The following is a 22,461-nucleotide window of genomic DNA, read 5'->3' as shown; positions in this document are numbered from 1 at the left end:
GATGTATATTTGGAAAGTTAAATGGTCCAGAGATTATATCAGTCATGTATTATGTGTGAAGGAAATATTCTACAAAACCGCTTGAATTAAACAATGCATTAACCCAGAGAAGAACTTGAGATAGGAGAAAATGTGGATGGAAGGATTGTTGTCAGTAATTAACATCTTGTCATCTATTTATAAGCTATCTACCTATTAATATATCATCTACCTATGAATGTGTGTTTAAATCTGTATAAATTAATGGAGTACATGATGTTGTAACATTTATTCTGGATTCTTGAAATATAATGGACATATTACTAGGAAAAGTAGAACAATAGAAACTTGGCAGAGTAAAATCTCTTAAAAGTCACACCAGACAGGAAGGAAAATGGAGGAGTCACTTAGCTTGATATTTTCTCCTTATTTGGAGAGAGAGGAAAACAGCTGAAAATATATTTTAGGGTACAAGCACCAAAGTCACTATATTGTTATATAAGACTACTAGTAGAAATATGGTTCACACTGAACAGAATAAAGAATGGTAGGCAAAACATGATATTGCAAAGAGAACTAAAGTATTATTAAAAATAAAACTAGTGGGGACGATGCTATGGCGCACTAGGTTAATTCTCCTCCTGCAGTGCTGGCATCCCATATGGGTACTGGTTCTAGTCCTGGTTGCTCCTCTTCCAGTCCAGCTCTCTGCTATGGCCTGGGACAGCAGTAGAAGACAGCCCAAATCCCTGGGCCCCTACACCACATGGGGGACCTGAAAGAAGCTCCTGACTCCTGGCTTCAGATCTGTGCAGCTCCAGCCGTTGTGACCAGTTGGGGAGTGAATCAATGGAAGGAAGACCTTTTTCTCTGTCTCTCCTTCTCACTGCCCATAACTGTACCTGTCAATTAAATAAATAAAATATTTTAAAATAAAAGAAAATAAAACTAGCATGTAGATTGCTAAATTGCAGATAAATGGATAATTAAATATTGGTTAGCATCTAACTGGATTAGGAAATACAGTTACATGTTACTTAAGGCTTAAACCAACTGAAAAACAAAGATAGAGAAACTTGCAAATGCATAACAGGGATTTGCATAACATATTAACTGTACTAATACAAAATTTGTGTGAAATAACAGTGAAGTTATTAAACAGGATAAATATGGGTACCATTTATTGTTAGAATGCTCAGTTTTTGAATTATATGTGGCTTGCATGAGCTTACATACAACACTCAAAGTTCCAAATAAATATATAAATCGAAGCTATTGAAAATTTAAGGAAAATAGGGAAATTGAGTTTTGACAGGGGAGTATTTAGTGTATTTATTTTTTATAATTAGATAAGTAGCCCAAGGTAACTATTTATGCATTTAAAAAATCAGATAACTGGTGTAATTAAAATATTGAAATGTTTGTTTCTGGTTTGAATTGAAAATATATGGAACTTGTTTATTTTTTGTGGCCCATGAGACATTTCCATGCATAGTTGTTAAAAAAAAAGCTTAATGATTTCTCTGAGTATAGCACAGAATAAAAATACATCTGGAAATAATAGCCATGAATTTCAGCACTATTCAAAATAGCCAAAAAATGGAAACAAATAAGTGTCTATAAATCAATGAATTGAGAAATAAAATGTAGTATATGTACACAATGGGATACTATTTAGCCATAAAAGAGATTAAATCTTATCATTTCCAGCAACATGGATGGGACTGGAGACCGTTATGAAACATGCCAAACACAGAAAGGCAAATACCGTATATGCAGTCCAAGATACATGATTTTATGGAGGTGAAGAGTATAATGAAGTTACCAAAAGCAAAGAGATGTAGATGAGAGGAGAACTGTGGAAAATCATTTAATGGGTACTAAATTATAGTACTTTTATCTTTCAATTATTCTGCTTCCAATAGAGCAAAATTTTGAATGTAATCCTAGATGTCAATGAGAGATTTACTCATGGAGGTATTAGATATTAGTATTTGATATGATGTTGCAATACATAGTAAGTAGCCGTGTTTGCCTGGTCATTTTATTGGGAAATCACAATTACTTTTACTAAGGTTAATGGATTTTCTGGCTTTAAGTCAGTTTTACATGATCTTAGGGTTCTCTAACATAGAGAAATATGTTCAATGAATTAAGGAAAAGTACTATAGGCAAGAGTAAGAGAGTCAGTTCTGGGGCTGGTGCTGTGATGTAATAGGTTAAGCAACCTCCTGCTGTGCCAGCATCCCATATGGATGCCAGTTTGAGTTCCAGCTGCTCCACTTCTAATCCAGCTTCCTGTTAATAGCCTGGGAAATTAATAGATGAGGTTTCATGTGCTTGGGACCCTGCATCTTCATGCGAGACTTGGAAGAACCTCCTGGCCATTCGGGGAGTGAACCAGTAAATGTAAGACCTCTCTGTCTCTCAAGCAAGTGAACCAGAGGAGGGAAGATTTCTTCTGTCTTTGCCTCTCTCTGTAACTCTTTCAAATAAATAAATTTGTTTAAAACAGAAAAATATAAAAATATCAAAAAATATTTACTATATTGTAATTTAATGTGCATATTCTACATATTATATTTAAACCATTCACTATAATCATTTCTCTTATGATGGCATTTTGAAACGGAATGAGCAGGTTGATTGCTACTTCTTATGGAGTATTTTCTAAAAGCTGTTATGGAAGGTACACTCTGGCACAATAGTTAATAAATACACCTAACAGACTAGGGACAGATTTATTCTCTAACATAAAAACAAATTACAGGATATAAAATATCAATGTTTAAAATTCTTTCAAGCAAGTCTTAAATGATTCTTTAAAACTATATTATAAAAACCAAATGGTTGAGAACTGTCTGTTGGATTCCTTTACCCATTTCAAATTGAATTGATGGCTTTGATTTTTGTTATTGTTGAGGCTTTTTTAAGTTATTGATATATTCAGGATATTAATCCTTTGTTGAATATGTAGTTTGCAAATCTACCATTCTATTTGATGTCTCTTCAATGCATTGATCACTCCCCTTGTTGTGCAAAAGCTTCTGAGTTTGACATAGTCCCAGTTGTTTAGTCTTGATTTTGTTTCCTATGCTTTGGGAGTCTAATCCAATAGGTCTTTTCCTGCACCGATATCTTGGAGTGTTTTCCCTAAGTTTCCTTCTAGTTTTCATCGTCTCAAAACTTAAACTTAGTTCTTTGATCCCTCTTGTGTTGATTTTTGTATATGGTGAGAGTCACAGGTCTAAGTTCATTTTTCTCCATATATACATCCAGTTTTTCCAGCAGCATTTGTTGAAGAGACTATCCTTACTTCATTTTATGTTCTGAGCACTTTGGTCAAAAATCAGTTGGCAGTATGTATGTGGATTAACTTCTGGGTCCTCTTTTCTGTTCCATTGATTTATGTATTATTTTATGCCAGTACCAAGGTGTTTTCATTTCTAAAGCCTTGTAGTATGCTTTGAAGTCAGGCAGTGTGATGCCTCCACCTTGATTTTTCTTGTGCAGAATTGCTTTGGCTCTTCTGGGTCTCTTGTGATTCCATATGAATTTTAGGATTTTTTTTTTCTAATTCTATTAAGTATGTCATTGGTATTTTGATAGGGATTACATTGAATGTGTAGATTACTTTAGATAGTGCAGATATGTTAATGATATTTATCTTCAAATCCATGAGCAAGCAATATCATTCCATTTTTCCTTTTTTTGTATGTCCTTGATGGTTCTTTCATCAATGTTTGATAATTTTCATTGTAGAGATCGTTGACTTATTTCATTAAATTTATTCCTAAAAATTACTTTTCTCTGTGTCTTTGTGAATGGAATTTATTTATTTGTTTTTTAAAGATATATTTATTTATTTGAAAGGTAGAGTTAGAGAGAGGAGGAAGCAGAGGGAGAAAGTTCTTCCATCTACTGGTTCACTCCCCAAATAGTGGCAACAGCAGGATCTGCATCCATCTGAAAGCAAGAGCCAGGAGCTTCTTCCAGGTCTCCCACAAGGGTGCAGGGGCCCAAGGACTTGGGCTATCGTCCACTGCCTTCCCAGGCCATAGCAAAGAACTGGATCAGTAGTGGAGCAGCCAGGACTAGAACCAGTGCCGCTATGGGATGCCAGAACTGCAGGCAGCGGCTTTACCTACTACGCCACAGCGCTGGCCCCAGAATTTCTTTCTTGATTTCTCTTTATGTTGAGTTCATCAGCAGCATTCGAAAAAGCTACCCTTTTTTGTATGTTTATTTTGTAACCTACAACTTTACTGAATTGGCTTACAAATGGCCAACAACTGCATGAAAAACTGCTCAAGATCACTAGACTGAGGGAACTGCCAGTCAAAGCACAATGAGATAGCACCTCTTCCCTGTCAGAATGGCTAAAATCCAAAACACAGAGAGTAATATATCTGTAAAGGATTTGGCAAAGGGGAATATTTATACACTGTTGGTGGAAGTGTAAATTAGTGCAGCCAGTGTAGAAACCAGATTTCTTAAGAAAACTAGAAATAGACTTGCCTTATGATACAGCAATCCCATTACTGGGTATATACTCAAAAGACTTGAACACAATGTATCAGAGATACCTGCAGCACCATGTTTATAACAGTGATTCACTATAGCCAACATTTGAAACCAACCAAAGTGTCCATCATCAGATGAGTGAATAGACAATGTAGTATATATACACAATGGAACATTATATGGCTGTAAAAATAATGAAATTCAAACATTTACAACAAAATGGATATAACTGTTGGATATCATATTGAGTGAAATAAGCCAGATCCGGAAAGACACATACTGTATGTTCACCCTTATATGCAGGAGTTAAATGTTAAAAAAAACTAAAAAAGAAAGAAATGCCAGTGTCTTAATACTGCTCCAAATATAGTAACTGTCAAAACATAGTTAACTATATTACTATAGTTAAAATGATCTGTGATTACTTTAAAATGTACTCTTTATGGGTGCAATGGTCATTTTTTCCAACCTGTTATTGTTTATAGCCAATGTGTATATTCCCACTATACTAGGATCATTTTGTTTTTACTTGCTAAACTTCATATTTTGTGGAGTATAAAGCCTTTTTACGGTAATTGAAATGTAAAATGTTTCATCTTAAAAAGTAAAAAGAAAAAAAAAAAAAAGAAAAGAAAAGAAAAAAGGGGAGCCAGTGCTGTGGGTCAGCAGCTTAAGGCCCTGGCCTGAAGTGCTGGCATCCCATATGGGTGCCGGTTTGAGTCCCGGCTGCTCCTCTTCCGATCCTGCTCTCTGCTATGGCCTGGGAAAGCAGTAGAAGATGACCCAAGTCCTTGGGCCCCTGCACCCACGTGGGAGACCCGGTAGAAACTCCTGGCTCCTGGCTTCAGATCGGCGAGGCTCTGCCTGTTGCGGCCATTTGGGGAGTGAACCATCAGATGAAAGATCTCTCTCTCGCTGTAACTCTGTCTTTCAAATAAATAAAATAAATCTTAAAAAAAATAAAAAAAAAAAAAAACAAAGGAAGGGAGAAGAAAGGAGGATGAAAGAGAAAGGCAGGGAGGGAAAGAGGGAGGAAGGGAATATCATTACATTCTTAGAATTATATCTACATATCACATTGAATGTGTTAAAAAGTAATTAAAATTTAAAATTAAAAAAATTAAAAACACAAATGGACAGTGTTCAGATTCCATAAGCTTTTACAATTTCACCATTGAAGGGAGGCTATCTTTAGACTATTTGAAGGTTTCATTGATTGGATTATTCTGTGAAATTTAGAAAAATGGGTTAGCTGTTTACTTTCATAGTGCTTGTAGAAAATGGTTATGATATGGAAAAAAATTCAAGTTGACTTTTTTTTTTCAAATTTTTGACAGGAAGAGTGGACAGTGAGAGAGAGAGAGACAGAGAGAAAGGTCTTCCTTTTGCTGTTGGTTCACCCTCCAATGGCCGCCATGGCTGGTGTGCTGTGGCCGGCGCACCGCGCTGATCCGAAGGCAGGAGCCAGGTGCTTCTCCTAGTCTCCCATGGGGCGCAGGGCCCAAGCACTTGGGCCATCCTCCACTGCCTTCCCAGGCCACAACAGAGAGCTGGCCTGGAAGAGGGGCAACCGGGACAGAATCCGGCACCCCAACCGGGACTAGAACCCGGTGTGCTGGCGCTGCAAGACGGAGGATTAGCTTAGTGAGCCGGGGCACCGGCCTCAAGTTGGCTTTCAAGGGATTCACTAGCAAATGCTATACAAAATTTTGAAGTAAATGTTAACAAATGTTTGAGAGACATATAGTGAAAGAACACTTCTATTCTCTTGTTCACATCCCAAATGACCAAAATAGCTAGAGTCATGAGCCAGAAATGCAGGTCTCCCATATGGGTATCAGGGATCCAAGCACTTGAGTCATAACTGTTTCTTTCCAGGGTCTGAGTTAACAGGAAGCTGGAGTGATGCTGAATATATATCCCAAACACTTCTACATGGGATGCAAGTGTCTTAACCAGTAGGATAAATGCCTGCTTCCAGAAACAGTTTTTATTTTATCTTAGAGTGAAAATTTCCAAGAAAATGAAATCATGCTGATTATACCAAATATTATTAAATAATATTAAATAATAAATTCACAAAAATATTATTCTAAATGTGGCATTTGATTTCAAGTAAATATTTTGACATGTGGTTAAATATATGCTACAAAATTAATATTGGATAATGAGAACAAACAATGTTAAGTATTATTCTTGTGTTTCTCAAAATTTGTGTTTGACAGCATCCATAATGGTATCATATTCTTGAGTAAATGCATTCTTGAACAGTGGTCAAAAAAGGAAAACTCTGGCCAGCGCCGTGGCTCACTTGGTTAATCCTCCACCTGCGGCACCAGCATCCTATATGGGCACCAGGTTCTAATCCCGGCTGCCCCTCTTCCAGTCTAGCTCTCTGCTGTGGCCTGGGAGGGCAGTGGAGGATGGCCCAAGTGCTTGGGCCCCTGCATCCGCATGGCAGACCAGGAAGAAGCACCTGGCTCCCGATCGGCTCAGTGCAGGCCGTAGTGACCATTTGGGGAGTGAGCCAACGGAAGAAAGAACTTCCTCTCTGTCTCTCTCTCTCATTGTCTATAACTCTACCTGTCAAATTAAAAAAAAAGGGGAGAACTCATTCAAACCCTGACCACATTCTTATCTTCTTCAACAATTATCTAGCTTTATTTTCTTTTGAATCTCTTCTCATTGTTGTGGATATAAGTTCCCTGAATGTTACCAGCTGTATAAATACATTTAATCCTGAGGGTTTTCCTTGGCCCTTCTTTCCAATAAAAGCTCCTTAGGCATACCCAAACCCTTTTATCACTTACTTGTGAGTTGAGGTCAGAAACATATTTTATAATCCACTTTCATTTTAAGAATGTTATTTACCGATCTTTAGTAAAATACCAATTCTTTTTAAATTCTTTGTCAAACTTTTATAGGTACTTTCCTATGTATTTCTCACATTGCTAAAGTTTCCAACTTCATGTCCATTAAGTGTCTCAGCAAATCACCTTGTATTATATATAAATGAAGGTAAAGTTCATTCAGTGGCACTTCCTTTTTCATTTTCTGGAAAATGTGTATTTCTTTGCTCAAGTAATCATTGAAGAACATAGAACTATATCCATAGTTCTCATCGTGGGTATTATCTCGCTTGCAGTCTTGATTCCACCATAGCCAACATCATTTAAATGTATCCCTCAATTACTGTCTTAGTCACTTTCTGCAGCTATAAGAGGTAGCTGAAGTTGGGTAATTTATAGAGAATTGAAATTTATTGGCTTTTAATTGTGTGTCCTAGTAAGCCCATGAAGAGTAAGAGAGCATATACCAGAGAGAGAGAGAGAAACGAAGGTGGCTGAATTCATCCTCTCATGAGAAAACCACTTCTGTGATAAAAACATTAACTCATTCATGATCTAAATAATCCTTAAGAGTATCACCTCTAACCTTGCATCACTGAGGATTTGGTTTCATACCCAGTGAATTTTGGGAAACACATTCAAACCATAGTACTTATCCTCTAAAACTTATCTCCCCTTTGCCCTAGTACTATAATCTTTGTCTACATGCCATTAACAGAATCTCAAAATGAGAACTTGCCTTTGTTGCTATTAGAACCTCAAAATCATATCCATCTTTTAAGCTTTGCAACAGAATTCTTAACTCAGCAATGTTTATTTATTTGTATAGCAAATGGAAGTGGAGGTTTTAGGCTGCGTATCCAAAAGGCTTGCCATCTTAGTTTCATGGGTGCCTACAATAAGAATATCCCCAAATCTTATTACTTTCTAATTGGAAAGAAAGCTTTGGTTTACATGAAGAACTGAGATTGCTTAATGTGGGCATGTCTACAGAAGCATAGGTCTACAGAATGTGCCTTGAGACAAAATACAAGTGAAGTACAGTATCAGAATTTCCTCATTTTCTCACACTCTGTTGCTTTGAAGGGAGACATTTGATTATGACTCAGTGTAGGGTCACATACAATTATCCCTTGTTGGGAAGTTACACTGAGGTATTGGAAAGGAAGAGTCTGAGGCACAATCACTTTACAAGCCAAATGCTTAAGTGCTTATTTTTACCACAATACAAATATACCTCCAGGACTTTGGGCATTAAATATTACCAGGGCTTTCATGTTCATAAATCTGACAATAAAAATGAGGTCTTCCTTAACAGGAAAGCAACAAATACAACAAATTAACATTATTTTTTGTATACCTAGTGATAAGAAAATTGTAAATGTAATTCCTATTCATAACATGTATGCAAGAGGGACTTTAGCTAAATTATATACAAATGAGTTCTACTTTATACAGTTCCTAATTATTTCACAGAATTCATTATCACAAGATGTTAGGTTGTATATACTAAAGATTTCAAAAAGGTTTTACAGAATTCATTAATTATAGAATACAGGCATGTGAAAACATAAATGTCATGCTGAAGTCAACAAGATTCTAAATCAGGTTTCTTTACCTTAGTACTACTACGATTTTAGTTGAGATAGTTTTTGTCACTGAATCTATCTTTTACATTGTTTATTTAACATCATTCTTAGTCTACCTACTAGATTACCACAAGCCAGTAGCAACCCTCTTCTCCAGTGGTGAAACCTCAAAATACCTGCAGACTTTAACAATTGTTCTCTGGGTCCCATTAAGCATAGCTGCTTGAGCATCACTGCTATAAGCACAAGAGTAATCTTCAAAGCTGGGAACTTCCTGGTGCTTCTTGAGACTGTGTTTTAACAAGAGGGAGTCTAACAATATACTTTTCTTAAATTCCTATATGCTTCCACCAGAAGATTACCTGGAGGAAAAATGATAGAACAACAACTCTTTGTACATTTGAATCACCTTTACTGTTGTATATAGGTACAAACATACATGCTCAAACAGGTATATATATCCAGAATACCACTAGCTGGCCTGAAAATATAATAGCTCACACTATGAGTACTTTAGTATGTTAATACTTCTACTTTGCACATTAAAAAATATTGGCTGATAAATGTTTTAATTTAAATTGATCAAGGGTGAATTCAACAAGTCTTACATCTTTTTCTGTCAATTTCCATATGCACTGAGAATCCTCCAGTACATAAAGCCAATTTCTACTCTGATGCCATGTATCAGTTTTGCTGTGATCTCGTCTTTAGGCCAGGTTATTGTTTTTCTGGTTGTTATCTCTTATTTTCTGATCCCTCTTTCCGGTGTTACGTTTTTCATGGACAGTAATCTTAGGAGTCACAGAAGTCTTGAGAAATCAAGTGCTCTCCTAAGGACAAGTCATAAGAACAACATCTTCCTTTTTTTTTTTTTTTAAACTTTATATATGCAATGCACAAGTGCTGACATTTTGAAGGAATATGAAATTAAAATTTTGAGTTGGAGAGATAACATATTCTCAATTTGTATTATAGTCAAAGGTTGAATACAATTAGCTCAACAAGTAAAAAGTAAAAAGACCCTAGTTCAGTGGGAATATAGATAAGGCCTTTAAACATTAATATCAAACATTAAAGAAGAAAGGAAGGAAGGAAGGAAGGAAGGAAGAAAGGAAGAAAGGAAGGAAGGAAGGAAGGAAGGAAGGAAGGAAGGAAGGGAGGGACGAAGGGAGGGAGGGAGGAAAAGAGGAAGGGAGGAAGGGAAGAAGGGAGGAAGGGAGGAAAGGAGACAAAGGTGGGTGGAATGAAGGAGAGAGAGGAGAGAAATGGAAGGATAGAGGGATGGAGGGGAGATAAGAACTAACACTTTATTCTTATAATTGTATCTATTAACTACATTGAAGTTGTTCTGTTTGTATCAGTATAACATTAACAAGAGAATTGATGAGAAGGGTTTGGCATTGTGGTGTAGCTGGTAAAGCCACCACCTGTGGTGCTGCCATCCCATATGACTGCTGATTCATGTCCTGGCTGCTCCACTGCCAATCCAGCTACCTGCTAATGTGCCTGAGAAATCCAAAGAAGATGGCCCAAGTCCTTGGGCCCTTGCACCCACATGGGAGATATAGAAGAAGCTCCTGGCTCCTGACTTTGGCCCATCTCCAGCCATTGCAGCCACTTTGGGGGTGAAGCAGCGGATAGAATATCTGTCTTTCTCTCTCTCTCTGCCTCTGCCTTTCTGTGACTCTGCCTTTCAAATAAATGAATAAATCTTTAAAATAAATTTAAAAAGAATTGATGAGAAAATGTTTCATAATAAAAAGTTGAAAAAAATAAAATTTTAACTTCCTCTTGAGCAATGCCAAAAAATATCCTGACAACCAAAACTATTTTCTTCTCTTATTGGTCATTTCTGAATACATCACTAGATGCAGCGTGCAGTATAACATGCTATGAAATACATAACTGTGGCAAAGACAAGTTCTTATCTTTGGGACGTTTGCTGGTCTGACAGTTTAAAGGAGAATTAACTATACAGTGACAATGATAATATACTATTTAAATACAGCAGCTGTCATTTGGTTGAGGAAGATTATGAGCAAAACTAATTTGGAAGAAAAATCTCTAAGCAATTCAAGTATAATATTAGAGAATGCTTTACGAAATGTTTAACCATATTGTAACTATAATTAAATCCTGATTTAAATGTTCCTTCATTTCATTTTCTCTACTGTAATTAGATCATCCTTTATAATTCATGTATTTATTTTTTTTAAATTTATTTTATTTATTTGAAAGACAGAGTTACAAAGAAAAGTAGAGACAGAGAAAGAGGTCTTCCATCCAATGGTTCACTTCCCAGATGGCCGCAACGGCTGAAGCTGTGCCGATCCTAAGCCAGGAGCCAGGAGTTTCTTCTGGGTCTCCCACGTAGGTGCAGGGGCCCAAGAATTTGGGCCATCTTCTACTGCTTTCACAGGCCATAGCTGAGAGCTGGATTGGAAGTGGAGCAGCCAGAACTAGAACTAGTGCCCATATGGGATGCCAGCGCTTCAGGCCAGGGCTCTAATCTGTTGTGCCACAGAGCTGGCCCCTATAATTCATATATGTCAACATCTTTGCTCTCAAACTCTTAAAATATTTGGACTGCATTCCCATAAAAGATTTAGAAATCTTTGATATTCTATAATCCTAGTCTATTTCCAACTTAATATTTTTAGAATTCATGATTTTCATTTTTAAGAAACACAGCAATGCATATACTTTAAGCAATTAAAAAGTATTTAAACAATGATAAGTGTATACTATTTTGTCTTTTATAAATATTTATGCTTGGTTTTGTTTTTTTGTAGATACATCTTGTATAACATGATTTTTAATGGCAACACTTAGTCTGAAATACTGCTATTAACAGTGTATTTAGGGTTCATGAACCATGACATTAACAGTGGAAAGTTTTAAAGGCAAAATTTTCATATCATAAAACAAAGTTTCAGAGCACTGAATTTTGTATATAAACAATGAACACTCTAAGAAGTTGAAATATGATAATATCAAAGAGGGTCACGCAAATGTATTGAACTTAATATTGTAATTATCAATTTTCAACTGCTACATGTGCATAGAATTATAATTTTGTTTGTATAATGTATCATGTACTAGATTCTCAGGGTTCTTATAATGTTTGGAAAGCATTTATTTTCTGAAGAAAAACCTTAGTGAAATTAATGTATAAAAATGAATAATACTTTAATAATTATAGCATAAGTAAAATAATAATAGTATTACCTTAATACAGTTTATTAGTTTGCCAGAATGCTGTAGCAAAATACTGCAAACCAATGACTTAAACAACATATCATGTCCAATTCTGGAGGGCAGAAGTCCAAAATCAAGTTTGGTTTTTCTTGTGAGGGAAGAATGGATTCAGGACTTATCTTTTTGTCATGCGGATGATTTTAAATTGTGTAGTTTTTGATACCTCTATACATGTCTGCTTCTGTCTCCAAATTTCTCTTTTGCATTAGGGCAACTCTCATATTGGGCTCCACCACACTGAACTCGCCATATAATTCGAGGACTGAGACTTTAAATAAATTGCTACTTATTTATTTATTTTTTTAATTTTCTTGAGAGATAGAACAAGTTAAACACAAAAACTTCTCATTACCTAGGTCCCTCCACAAATGCCCACAATGGTTGCAGGGGTGGCAGTCGCTGAGGCAAGGGAGCTGGAACTCAACTCAGCAGGAACCCAAGTACCTGAGCCAACATTGCTGCGTCTTAGGATGGAAACAGGGGCCGGAGCTGGACATCAAACACAGACACTGATATGGCATGCAGGTGTCCTAACCAGCAGTCTAACTGCTAGGTCAAACCCTTGACCAAGAGAGATGAGGCTTTTTATAACACAATGTCAGTCCAGACATTAGGGAGAGAAAGGGACTGGAGCTAAAATTCTCCATTGCACATGAACAATGATCCCATCAATCATGCCTGTGTGTAATGTCACACCTGGATCTCAGAGGTAACATGTTTTGAAGACGATGAAACTTTGTTTCCAACCATTTATGTCTTCAACCAATATCTGGTTCTTTGGCTGGAGATATTTTCTATCATTCAGTTACAATAAAGTTTTAATTATAAATTATGAATGGCATAATTATGAATCATTATGTAAATTATGAATCATTGTACTGACAACGTACTGTGAAAAAAAGATCACAGGGCACTCAGGTAAGGTAATGTATAGGAGACCTTCAATTTAAAACAAAAAAAAAAATGTTGGGGATGGGCATTGGGCTCATATCCCCTATATAAGGGTGACCATATTTCAATCAGGCTCCAAATCCTATCCCAGCTTCCTTCTAATGTGCAGCACATCAGGCAGTAGGTGTTGACTCAGGTACGTGGTACCTTGACACCCACCTGGAAGACTCAGACTGAGTTCTGTGCAAGGTGGGCATCTGGGGAGTGAACCAACAGATGGAAGATTTCTTCATGTCTCTCTCTGTCTTTCTGTGATTCTTTGTCTTTCAAATAAAATTAAATAAATAAATGAAAATTAAAAAAAAAGAAAAAAAACTGCTGTTGAAATAGGTGCTCAAAGTAATGACCAGTACTTGGAAAAGTTCACAGTATTTTACTTGTAAAATATTTAATATCATTTATAAAATACCAAAAGTAATCAATATAATTAATAAAGGATGACCCTCTTTCGAAGCGACTTGGGGACTTAAACATTCAGGATTGCAAAAGCTTTCTCAATAAACATATTGAAGAGATGTGTCTCTTGCCAAACAACTTGTAGGAGATTTCTTACTATATTGATGTGGTTTTACATATGTGTACATATAATAAATACAGTTAAGATAATTATAAATATATTTGTCATAAATAATGTATTCTAATTTCAAACGTGTTTTATTCAAAATATATGAGAAATGTCTATGAAATTCAGTGATAATTTCAAATAATTATTTAGCTATTTGAAAGGCAGAGTGACCAAGGGAGAGAGAAAAAAGAGATCTTTTGTCCACTGGTTCATTCCTCAAAAGGCTGCAACAGCCAGGGCTGGGCCAAGATGAAGTCGGGATTCAGGAACTGCATCCTTGTCTCCCACAAAGTTGGAGGGGCACATGTACTTGCACCATTCTCTGCTGCCTTTTCAGACACTAGGAAGATGCTGGATCAGAAGCAGAGTAGGTGGGTCTCAATACAGCACTGGGATATGGGATGCTAGCATCACAGGTTGATGCTTTAATGGTTGTACCACAATGCTGACCCTATCAGTGGTAATATTTTTCATTTTTTTCCAATATAAATTACATCGTTGAAAGTCTTTGAAGTTATCATTTTTGAGAATTGGAAAAATAACCTTAGCTTGTATTGCTAGGAATCTTTCTATTATTGAGTTTTTGCATAATGATTCCCTGCAGAAAATAGCTTATGTAAATCACTGTTTGCTCTTGCTTCAGCTTGTTTGGCGCATGTAAACAAGGAATACCCAAGGGAAAGAATGCAGGTTAGTAGGCATGTTTTTGAGTATCTTAGTTCTAGATTAAAAAAATAATATCTGTTACTGCTTAATTTGGACATGATATGAAATAGAAGGCTAACATTATCTATTAATTCATTAATGTGAAAATGCTGAAAAGAAAGTTATAACTGCCTTTTTTTTTCCATCATTAATTGTATTTGAAGCATTCAGTTTGTCTTTTGATGTTGAACAAGCTCCCTTTTAACAATAAATGTTTCATTTCTTACCTTTCTTCTAAATGTATTATTTAATGATTTACTTTAGCAACAGTGTATTTGGGAATCATTTCTTCAACATTTATAATTCAGGATTGTGAGAATACCAAATCATTTTCTAGTTTACTTATGTTTAATGCATATGTAAGTAAAAAAGAAAATGAATCTTGATTTCTCATTGTATTTACTTTTTTTGGGGGGGGGGGCAGGCAGAGTTAGACAGTGAGTGAGAGAGACAGAGAGAAAGGGCTTCCTTTTTCTGTTGGTTCACCCCCCAACTGTGCATTGAGGCCGGCGCGCTGCACGGATCGGAAGCCAGGAGCCAGGTGCTTCCTCCTGGTTTCCCAAGTGGGTGCAGGGCCCAAGGACTTGGGCCATCCTCCACTGCCCTCCCCGGGCCACAGTAGAGAGCTGGCCTGGAAGAGGGGCAACCGGGACAGAATCCGGCACCCCAACCGGGACTAGAACCTGGTGTGCTGGCGCCACAGGCGGAGGATTAGCCTAGTGAGCTGCTGCGCTGGCTCATTGTATTTACTTTTGATGTCATTTGTTTTTGTGTGAAATATATTGTGATTCAAATTTCTTTTACAGCATATAAACTTACACATGGGTAGAGTTCATTAACTAAAATTACTCCAGTAGTTAGGAGTTACTAATGACTATGTATAGAACTATTTCAGTTCAAGGTCTTTAGTCAAATAAGCTGAATTAAGTAGATTTAAAACTATCTGTTTAGTATTAATTATGCTGCTAGTAAATATAAAGGTAGGTCCATCCCTATCATGACTTTGCTTATCATTTTGCATAGAGATGGATAAAAAGAATCTTTCAAAATCCAAACATCAAATCATTATTATGATCTGGTAAATTGCATGGCATTATTTCTTATTCAAAGGGAATATTACAAAGTTAAAATCATAGTGTAAGATAAAATAACATCTTCTAATTAAACTTTCATACTTTGTATCCTACTTAATACATCAACTATGCTTTTTCTCAAAATGAATTTTTCCCGTGTTTCAAACATATTTTGCTAATTACTTCTTCCTCTATTTTTCTTAAAGTATTTCTTCTGAATTGCTTTTCACTGGTAAGCGCTAATCATTATATTGTATATGACTCTAAGATATTCTTGAATTGATGACATCAAGTCAGCTTTACTTAATATATCATATAAAGCTGATTTAAAATATATCAGAGGAGTCAATAATAATAGTGTCTCATTATTAATAACATCTAATAACAAATGTTTTTACTCAATAAGTATGCTATCATGGAAAAATGTTCATAATTATTTTCTCATTAGAGTGTAAAACATGATTGCTCCTGATGGAAAATTCATGCCCAATTTTTAACATGGTGCTAAGTACAAAATTTATTCACTATAAGCAGTACATAAAACATTGAAATAATATTTATTGCAATATTGTTAACCTCCTGAAAATCTTCACTGAAACATTACCTTCTCAATGTGGCATCCTATGTCAAATGAAATTCTTTCCACACTTTCCCTCTTCCTATTCTCTGCCTGAGGTAAGCCCTTAGAATTTTTAAATATCTGACATATTTAGGTTATCTGTTCATCTCCTTTTACAGTCAGCCTCTTCCCATGGAAATATGATATCTGAGAAGACAAGGCTTTTTTGACTACTTTGTTCCTTTATAGGTCCCCACTACCTAAAACAGTGGTTAGCCCATACTGGAAGCTGTATTACTGCAATTTACTCTTGCACTGCTCTGAACCTAAAATATCTGTGTTTCTTCAATGATATTGTTGCTTAGTGTAACTCTACATATTCGATATCCTTTTCTTGAGTTCATTAAACTGACGGAAGTTCCAAGATCCTTTCAATGGTACCATCTGATGCAAGATCTCTCCAGAAAGATGTGGTCTCTCCAGCAAGGGATGTGACCACTGGATGAGTTCATTGGCAGTTAGATGCTTCATTTCAGAAGTAATGTTCATCATTTTCCCAGAACCATACACATGGTCTTATCTTCTAACATTCCTAGAAATCAGGTAGGGCCAGATTGTAGGTGATCAATAACTTAGTGCCAATAAAGATCACCAGCATAAAGGACAAGAAAGATATGAATGTGTAAATCATGGAATCAATTATGATGGGTCATTTCCTGGGCTTTAAGAGAATATTCCTGCAGGCACTGAGAGGAATTCTGCTCCTAACCATAATCCTGTGTGTTACATTTCAGACTCCATCATTGACAATTGCAAGGCATTGCCTGGCAAGGTATGAGGGGAGCTGATCCCCAACCTTACCCCCCTTCACCTCTGTGAGACTTGGTGGACAGAAAACACTTTGTGGTTTTCCAAAAGGAAAGCCAAGCACTCAACCTCTTTCCTCAGCCCCAGGTCAGCCATGCCCTGGCTGCCTTCAGAGCTCAGGAACCTCCATTCAATGTTCTCATCATAGGGCATGGGCTAAGACGCTTTCCAGCATCCATTCCTGAGCCTTGTCCCTATTCCTTAACCTGGCCCACATCTCCACGAAGATACAAGTATTGTGGTCCGGCATGCTTTAGCAGTGAAATGATGCTTACATCCTTCTGAGTGTCTCAAGGTGTCATTCAATGGGGAGAATGGAACCTTGGGCAGCAGGTTCCCTACATTTTACTTCCTGCTTGCTTGCACTGTTGTAGTAAATGTACACAACCTTGACTGCTACCTTCAGATAGACTTGTTCTCTTTCGCATACAGAATAGCGAGAAGACCCTTGTGAGTCTTGGAGAAGTGACTAGAAGTCTCCTGGAAAAAAAAAAAAAAAGACTTATGCTGAGATCACCAGGTAAAAAGAGGAAACTGAGCAGGAGATAAGGCATTTCAGAAAGTAATATGCTAGTGAAGTGGTTATAGTCTCACTATTGTAAGCATTATTTTCAAAATGTCCAAAATAGAAAATAGTTTACTTTGAATTTGCAGAATTAAATTAAGAATTGCTTCTATAGACTTATGTGGATTTAAGAAGTTTTCCTTGGGGTTGGCTCAGCAGGTGAAGCCACCACCTGCAGTGCTAGTATCTCATAGGGGCGCCAATTTGAGTCCCGGGTGTTCTATTTTGGGTCCAGCACCACACAAATATGCCTGGGAAAGCAGGAGAGGATGGTCCACGTACTTGGTCCATTGCACTCATTTGGGAGAACTGGAAAAAACTCCTGGCCTGATGTAACAATTTGGGATGTGAACCAGCAAATAGAAGATTCCTCCCCCCACTTTTTCTTTCTGCCTCTCCTTCTCTGTAACTCTGATTTTCAAATAAATAAATCTTAAAAATTTGCCTTAATGCCTGTGGGATATAGGTCTTGAAACACACATAAATATTTCAAAAGAATCTTTCTGGAGGTCAGCATTGAGGTGCAGCAGGTTTAGCGGCACCCTGGGTGCTAATATTCCCCATCAGAATGCTGCGCTGATTTGAATTCTGGTTACTATACTTCTGATCCAGGTCCCTGCTAATGGACCTCAGAAAGCACTGGATTGAACCCCTGTCACCTACATGGAAGACACAGGTGGAGTTCCAGGTAGCTGGCTTCTACCTGACCTAGCCCCAGCTATTGCAGCCATTTAGGGAGTGAACCAGCAGATAGGAGATCTCTCTCCATCTGTGTGTGTGTGTGTGTGTGTGTGTGTCTCCTCCTCACTCTCTGTCACTCTGCTTTTCAAATAAATAAATCATTTTTCTAACTATGTTCAGTTATATAAACCACATGCTACTATTTTTAGTAAATCAGGAATGCCATTCTCCCAGTTACATTTATTTAACTTGGTATTCCTGGGGATTCTTAAACTAACATACCAAGAAATGGCTACATTTAGGGGACTGGACTAGGTTTGCTTGAGAAACTTTTATTCCATGATACTGAGAAATGAACTTTAAGGTAAATACAATTTAATATTATGTAATAGTGTAGCATATCAAAGACTTGTTCTGTTTAGTTTGTGCCAAAGCAAAAATTAAATAATATCAGTAGAAAATAAACCAGTATATAAGTAGGGATTTGATATATTATAAAATAGTTAATAAAACACAGCAGACTCATAGAATGACAATTGCTTTAAGTGACACTGTGACCTCAGACTCAGCCCTTAAGGCTTCCTGATCTGACTGAAAAGCCTGTGAGAGCATCCTAGGCATGGAAAGCCCAGACACCGTGGCAAAGAATGTTCTACATTTGTCTCTGTGAGTAAGACCCCAGTGGAAAGAAGTGGCCATCAAAGAAATATATACTTTTCTCTAAAGGGAGGAGAGAACTTCCACTTTGCATATTTCCTTGTCCAAATACTGATAAAGTTTGTGGATTCAAAAGGATTCCATAGCCTAAGCAGCTCATGTCAAGAGCCTTAGGTAGGGCCAGCGCTGTGGTGCAGCAGGTAAACGCCCTGGCCTGAAGTGCCAGCATCCCATAGGGTGTCAGTTATAGTCTCAGCTGCTCATCTTCTGATCCAGCTCTCTGCCATGGCCTGGGATAGCACTAGAAGACAGCCCAAGTTCTTGGGCCCCTGCACCTGAGTAGGAGACCCAGAAGAAGCTCCTGGCTCCTGGCTTCTTGTTGGCGCAGCTTCGACCATTGTGGCCATCTGGGGAGTAAACCAGCGGATGGAAGACCTCTCTTTCTCTGTCTCTACCTCTCTCTATAACTCTTTCAAATAAATAAAATAAATCTTTAAAAAAAGAGCCTCAGGTGGTCACTGACATCATATATAAGAGTGCTAATCGTTATATTAACAAGAAGAGTCACTATGCACTAACTCCCCATGCAGGACCTCTGTCCTCAATGAGTTGTACTATGAGAGTTAACTGTAAAACTAGTTCTCAGTTTGTGTGTGTGTGTGTGTGCAAATTGTTGAAATCTTTATTTAGTATAGAGTTGGTCTTCTGTGTACAAAGTTAGTTGAAAATGCATCTTAATGGAGAATGGGACTGGGAAAAGGAGAAGGAAGAGGAGGAGGGGTGGGAGGATGGGTATGGTGGGAAGAATAACTATGTTCCTGAAGTTTTATTTATGAAATTAGTATTCTTGGGGCTGGTACTGTGGAGCAGTGGGTTAAAGTCCTGTCTGCTCCACTTCTGATCCAGCTTTCTGCTATGGCCTGGGAAAGCAGTAGAAGATGGCACAAGTTCTTGGGTCCCTGCACCCGCATGGGAGACCCAGAAGATGCTCCTGGTTCCTGGCTTTGGATTAGCTCATCTCTGGCCATTGCAGTCATTTGAGGAGTGAACCAACAGATGGAAGACCTCTCCCTTTGCCACTACATCTCTATGTAACTCTGCCTTTCAAATATATAAAATAAATATTTTTAAAAAGCAATTAGTGTTCCTTAAAAATAAATTTAAAAAATTTGGAGTTCATATCCAAAAACCAGTTAATTAAAAAACTAAAGTATAAGATTGCATAAAATTTATTATAAGAATTATATATTTTTAGAATCTTTCACTAATCCTAGTTAGGCAGTCTATACAGACCTAAAAATTCACTATTTTCACTGTAATAAAATTATACTGGGATGGGCTGCCTCAATGTGAAGTTTCAAACTCACATGGAGGCAAAGTGTAGATACTTGAATTAGTTCTCCTCCATATAAGATGGGAAACGATATGCTCACATCTGCAGTCAATCTTTTTAAAAAAAAGGCTTTTAGATTTGCTCCATCATAGTTTCTCTTCTTTCTAGAAGTGTCAGTATGAAAATACTTACAAGACAGTTAACATAATGCCCTTAAAACTGTACGATATGGCAAAAAAAAACACAATGTATGCAGTACTGATCCCTAACTGACTGTGTGGACTGGAGTCACTTGTCTCTGAAATCGTTACATGTGAGAGACGCATCAGTTTTTCATTAAGCACAGGTTTTATTGCTACAAGCAGATTACACAAAATAATCACAGTTGTCTGAGAGGTCTTCAATATAAACTGAATTATGAAAAAGTATGGATTTCTGTTTTTGCACTACAATAAATGTAGTTTTTAATTTCATTTTCCATGAACTTTTTGAAGTTTCCTTATGCATGCAAGCAATCACATGTAATAGAAAATAGACTTGATGATCAGTGACAACTAAATAACCAACCCCAAAAAAAGAAACCTGTTGAAGTGAAAGGGACACCATGAGAAACAGTGACTTGATCAGCCCTTGTCCTGACTGTTGATGTACAATTTAATACTTTATCCCTTTTAGTATTTTTTTTTGTTGTTCTACTTAATACTATTGGTTGAACTCCGTAATCAATGCAAATTTATTCTTAGGTGTTGAATTTTAACTGAAAAGTGATCCCTGTTAAATATAAGACTGGGAGTAAGAGAGGGAGGAGATGGACAATTTGGGACATGCTCAATCAGACTTGCCCCAAATGGTGGAGTTAGAAACGTGCCAGGGGATTCCGATACAATCCCATCAAGATTACATGTACCAATGCCATCTCACTAGTCCAAGTGATCAATTTCAATTCACAATTGATCACACTGATAGGTCTAAGAGTCAAAGGGATCACACACCAAGACTACTGTCTGCTAATACTAAGTGATAGAATCAAAAAGGGAGAGAACGATCCAACATGGGAAGTGGGATACACAGCAGACTTGTAGAATGGCAGACGTCCTAAACAGCACTCTGGCCTCAGAATCAGCCCTTAAGGCACTCAGATCTGGCTGAATAGCCCATGAGAGTATTTTAGGCATGGAAAACCAAGACACTCTGGCAAAAAAAAAAAAAAAAAAAAAAAAAAAAAACTAAATGAAAGGTCTCTGTGAGTGAGATCCCAGTAGAAAGAATGGGCCATCAAAGAAGGAGGTACCTTTCTCTGAAGGGAGAAGAGAACTTCCACTTTGACTATGACCTTGTTGGAATAAGATTGAAGTCAGCGCACTCAAAAGGCTTCCATAGCCTTGACAACTCATGACTAGAGCCTAGCGAGATTACTGACGCCATAAACAAGAGTGTCAAATTGTTAAGTCAACAACAGGAATCACTGTGTACTTACTCCTTATGTGGGATCTCTGTCCTTAATGTGTTGTCCAATGTGAATTAATGCTATAACTAGTACTCAAACAGTATTTTACACTTTATGTTCTTTGTTGGTGCAAACTGATGAAATCTTTACTTAATATATACTAAATTGGTCTTCTGTATATAAAGATAATTGAAAATGAATCTTGATGTGACTGGAACGGGAGGGGAGCGGGAGATGGGAGGGGTGGGGTGGGAGGGAAGTTATGGGTGGAAAAGCCATCGTAATCCATAAACTGTAATTTGGAAAATTATATTTACTAAATAAAAGTTTAAAAAAAGAAAGAAAAAAAAACTTTAAAAAAGGAAAAAAATAAACTCTAATAATCAGCAACTTCTAAATGAGCCCCCATTTTCCCATTATCTCACAAAATGATGTAAAGTTGAGCAGAGCTGGAAAAACCTCAGCTGTGTTATATCTCTGCTCTTCTTAAAAAACTGACATTTTTATATTTTTGATCATTCTCACCCTGTTAAAGATTCTCACTTATTCATTTCGTCATATTATTTTTATTTCTATGGCTTAATGTTTATTTTGTTTTATATTTATAATTCGTAAGTTGAGCTTATTTTTAAAAAAGATTTATTTATTTTATTTGAAAGAGTTACAGAGAGAGAGAGAGAGAGAGAGAGAGAGAAGTGGAGGGGTAGCTTCCATCCACTGGTTCAGTCCCCAAATGGCTCATCTGAAACCAGGAGCCAGGGCTTCTTCCAGCTCTATCACATTGGTGCAGGGGCCCAAGCACTTGGGCCATCTTCTGCTGCTTTCCTAGGCACATTTACAGGGAGATGGATCAGAAATG

This window comes from Oryctolagus cuniculus, chromosome 8, assembly GCF_051225735.1.
Source record: "Oryctolagus cuniculus isolate XC-2025 breed Fujian yellow rabbit chromosome 8, ASM5122573v1, whole genome shotgun sequence".
NCBI classification, from domain to species: domain Eukaryota; kingdom Metazoa; phylum Chordata; class Mammalia; order Lagomorpha; family Leporidae; genus Oryctolagus; species Oryctolagus cuniculus.
This window is presented reverse-complemented; position numbering follows the sequence as displayed.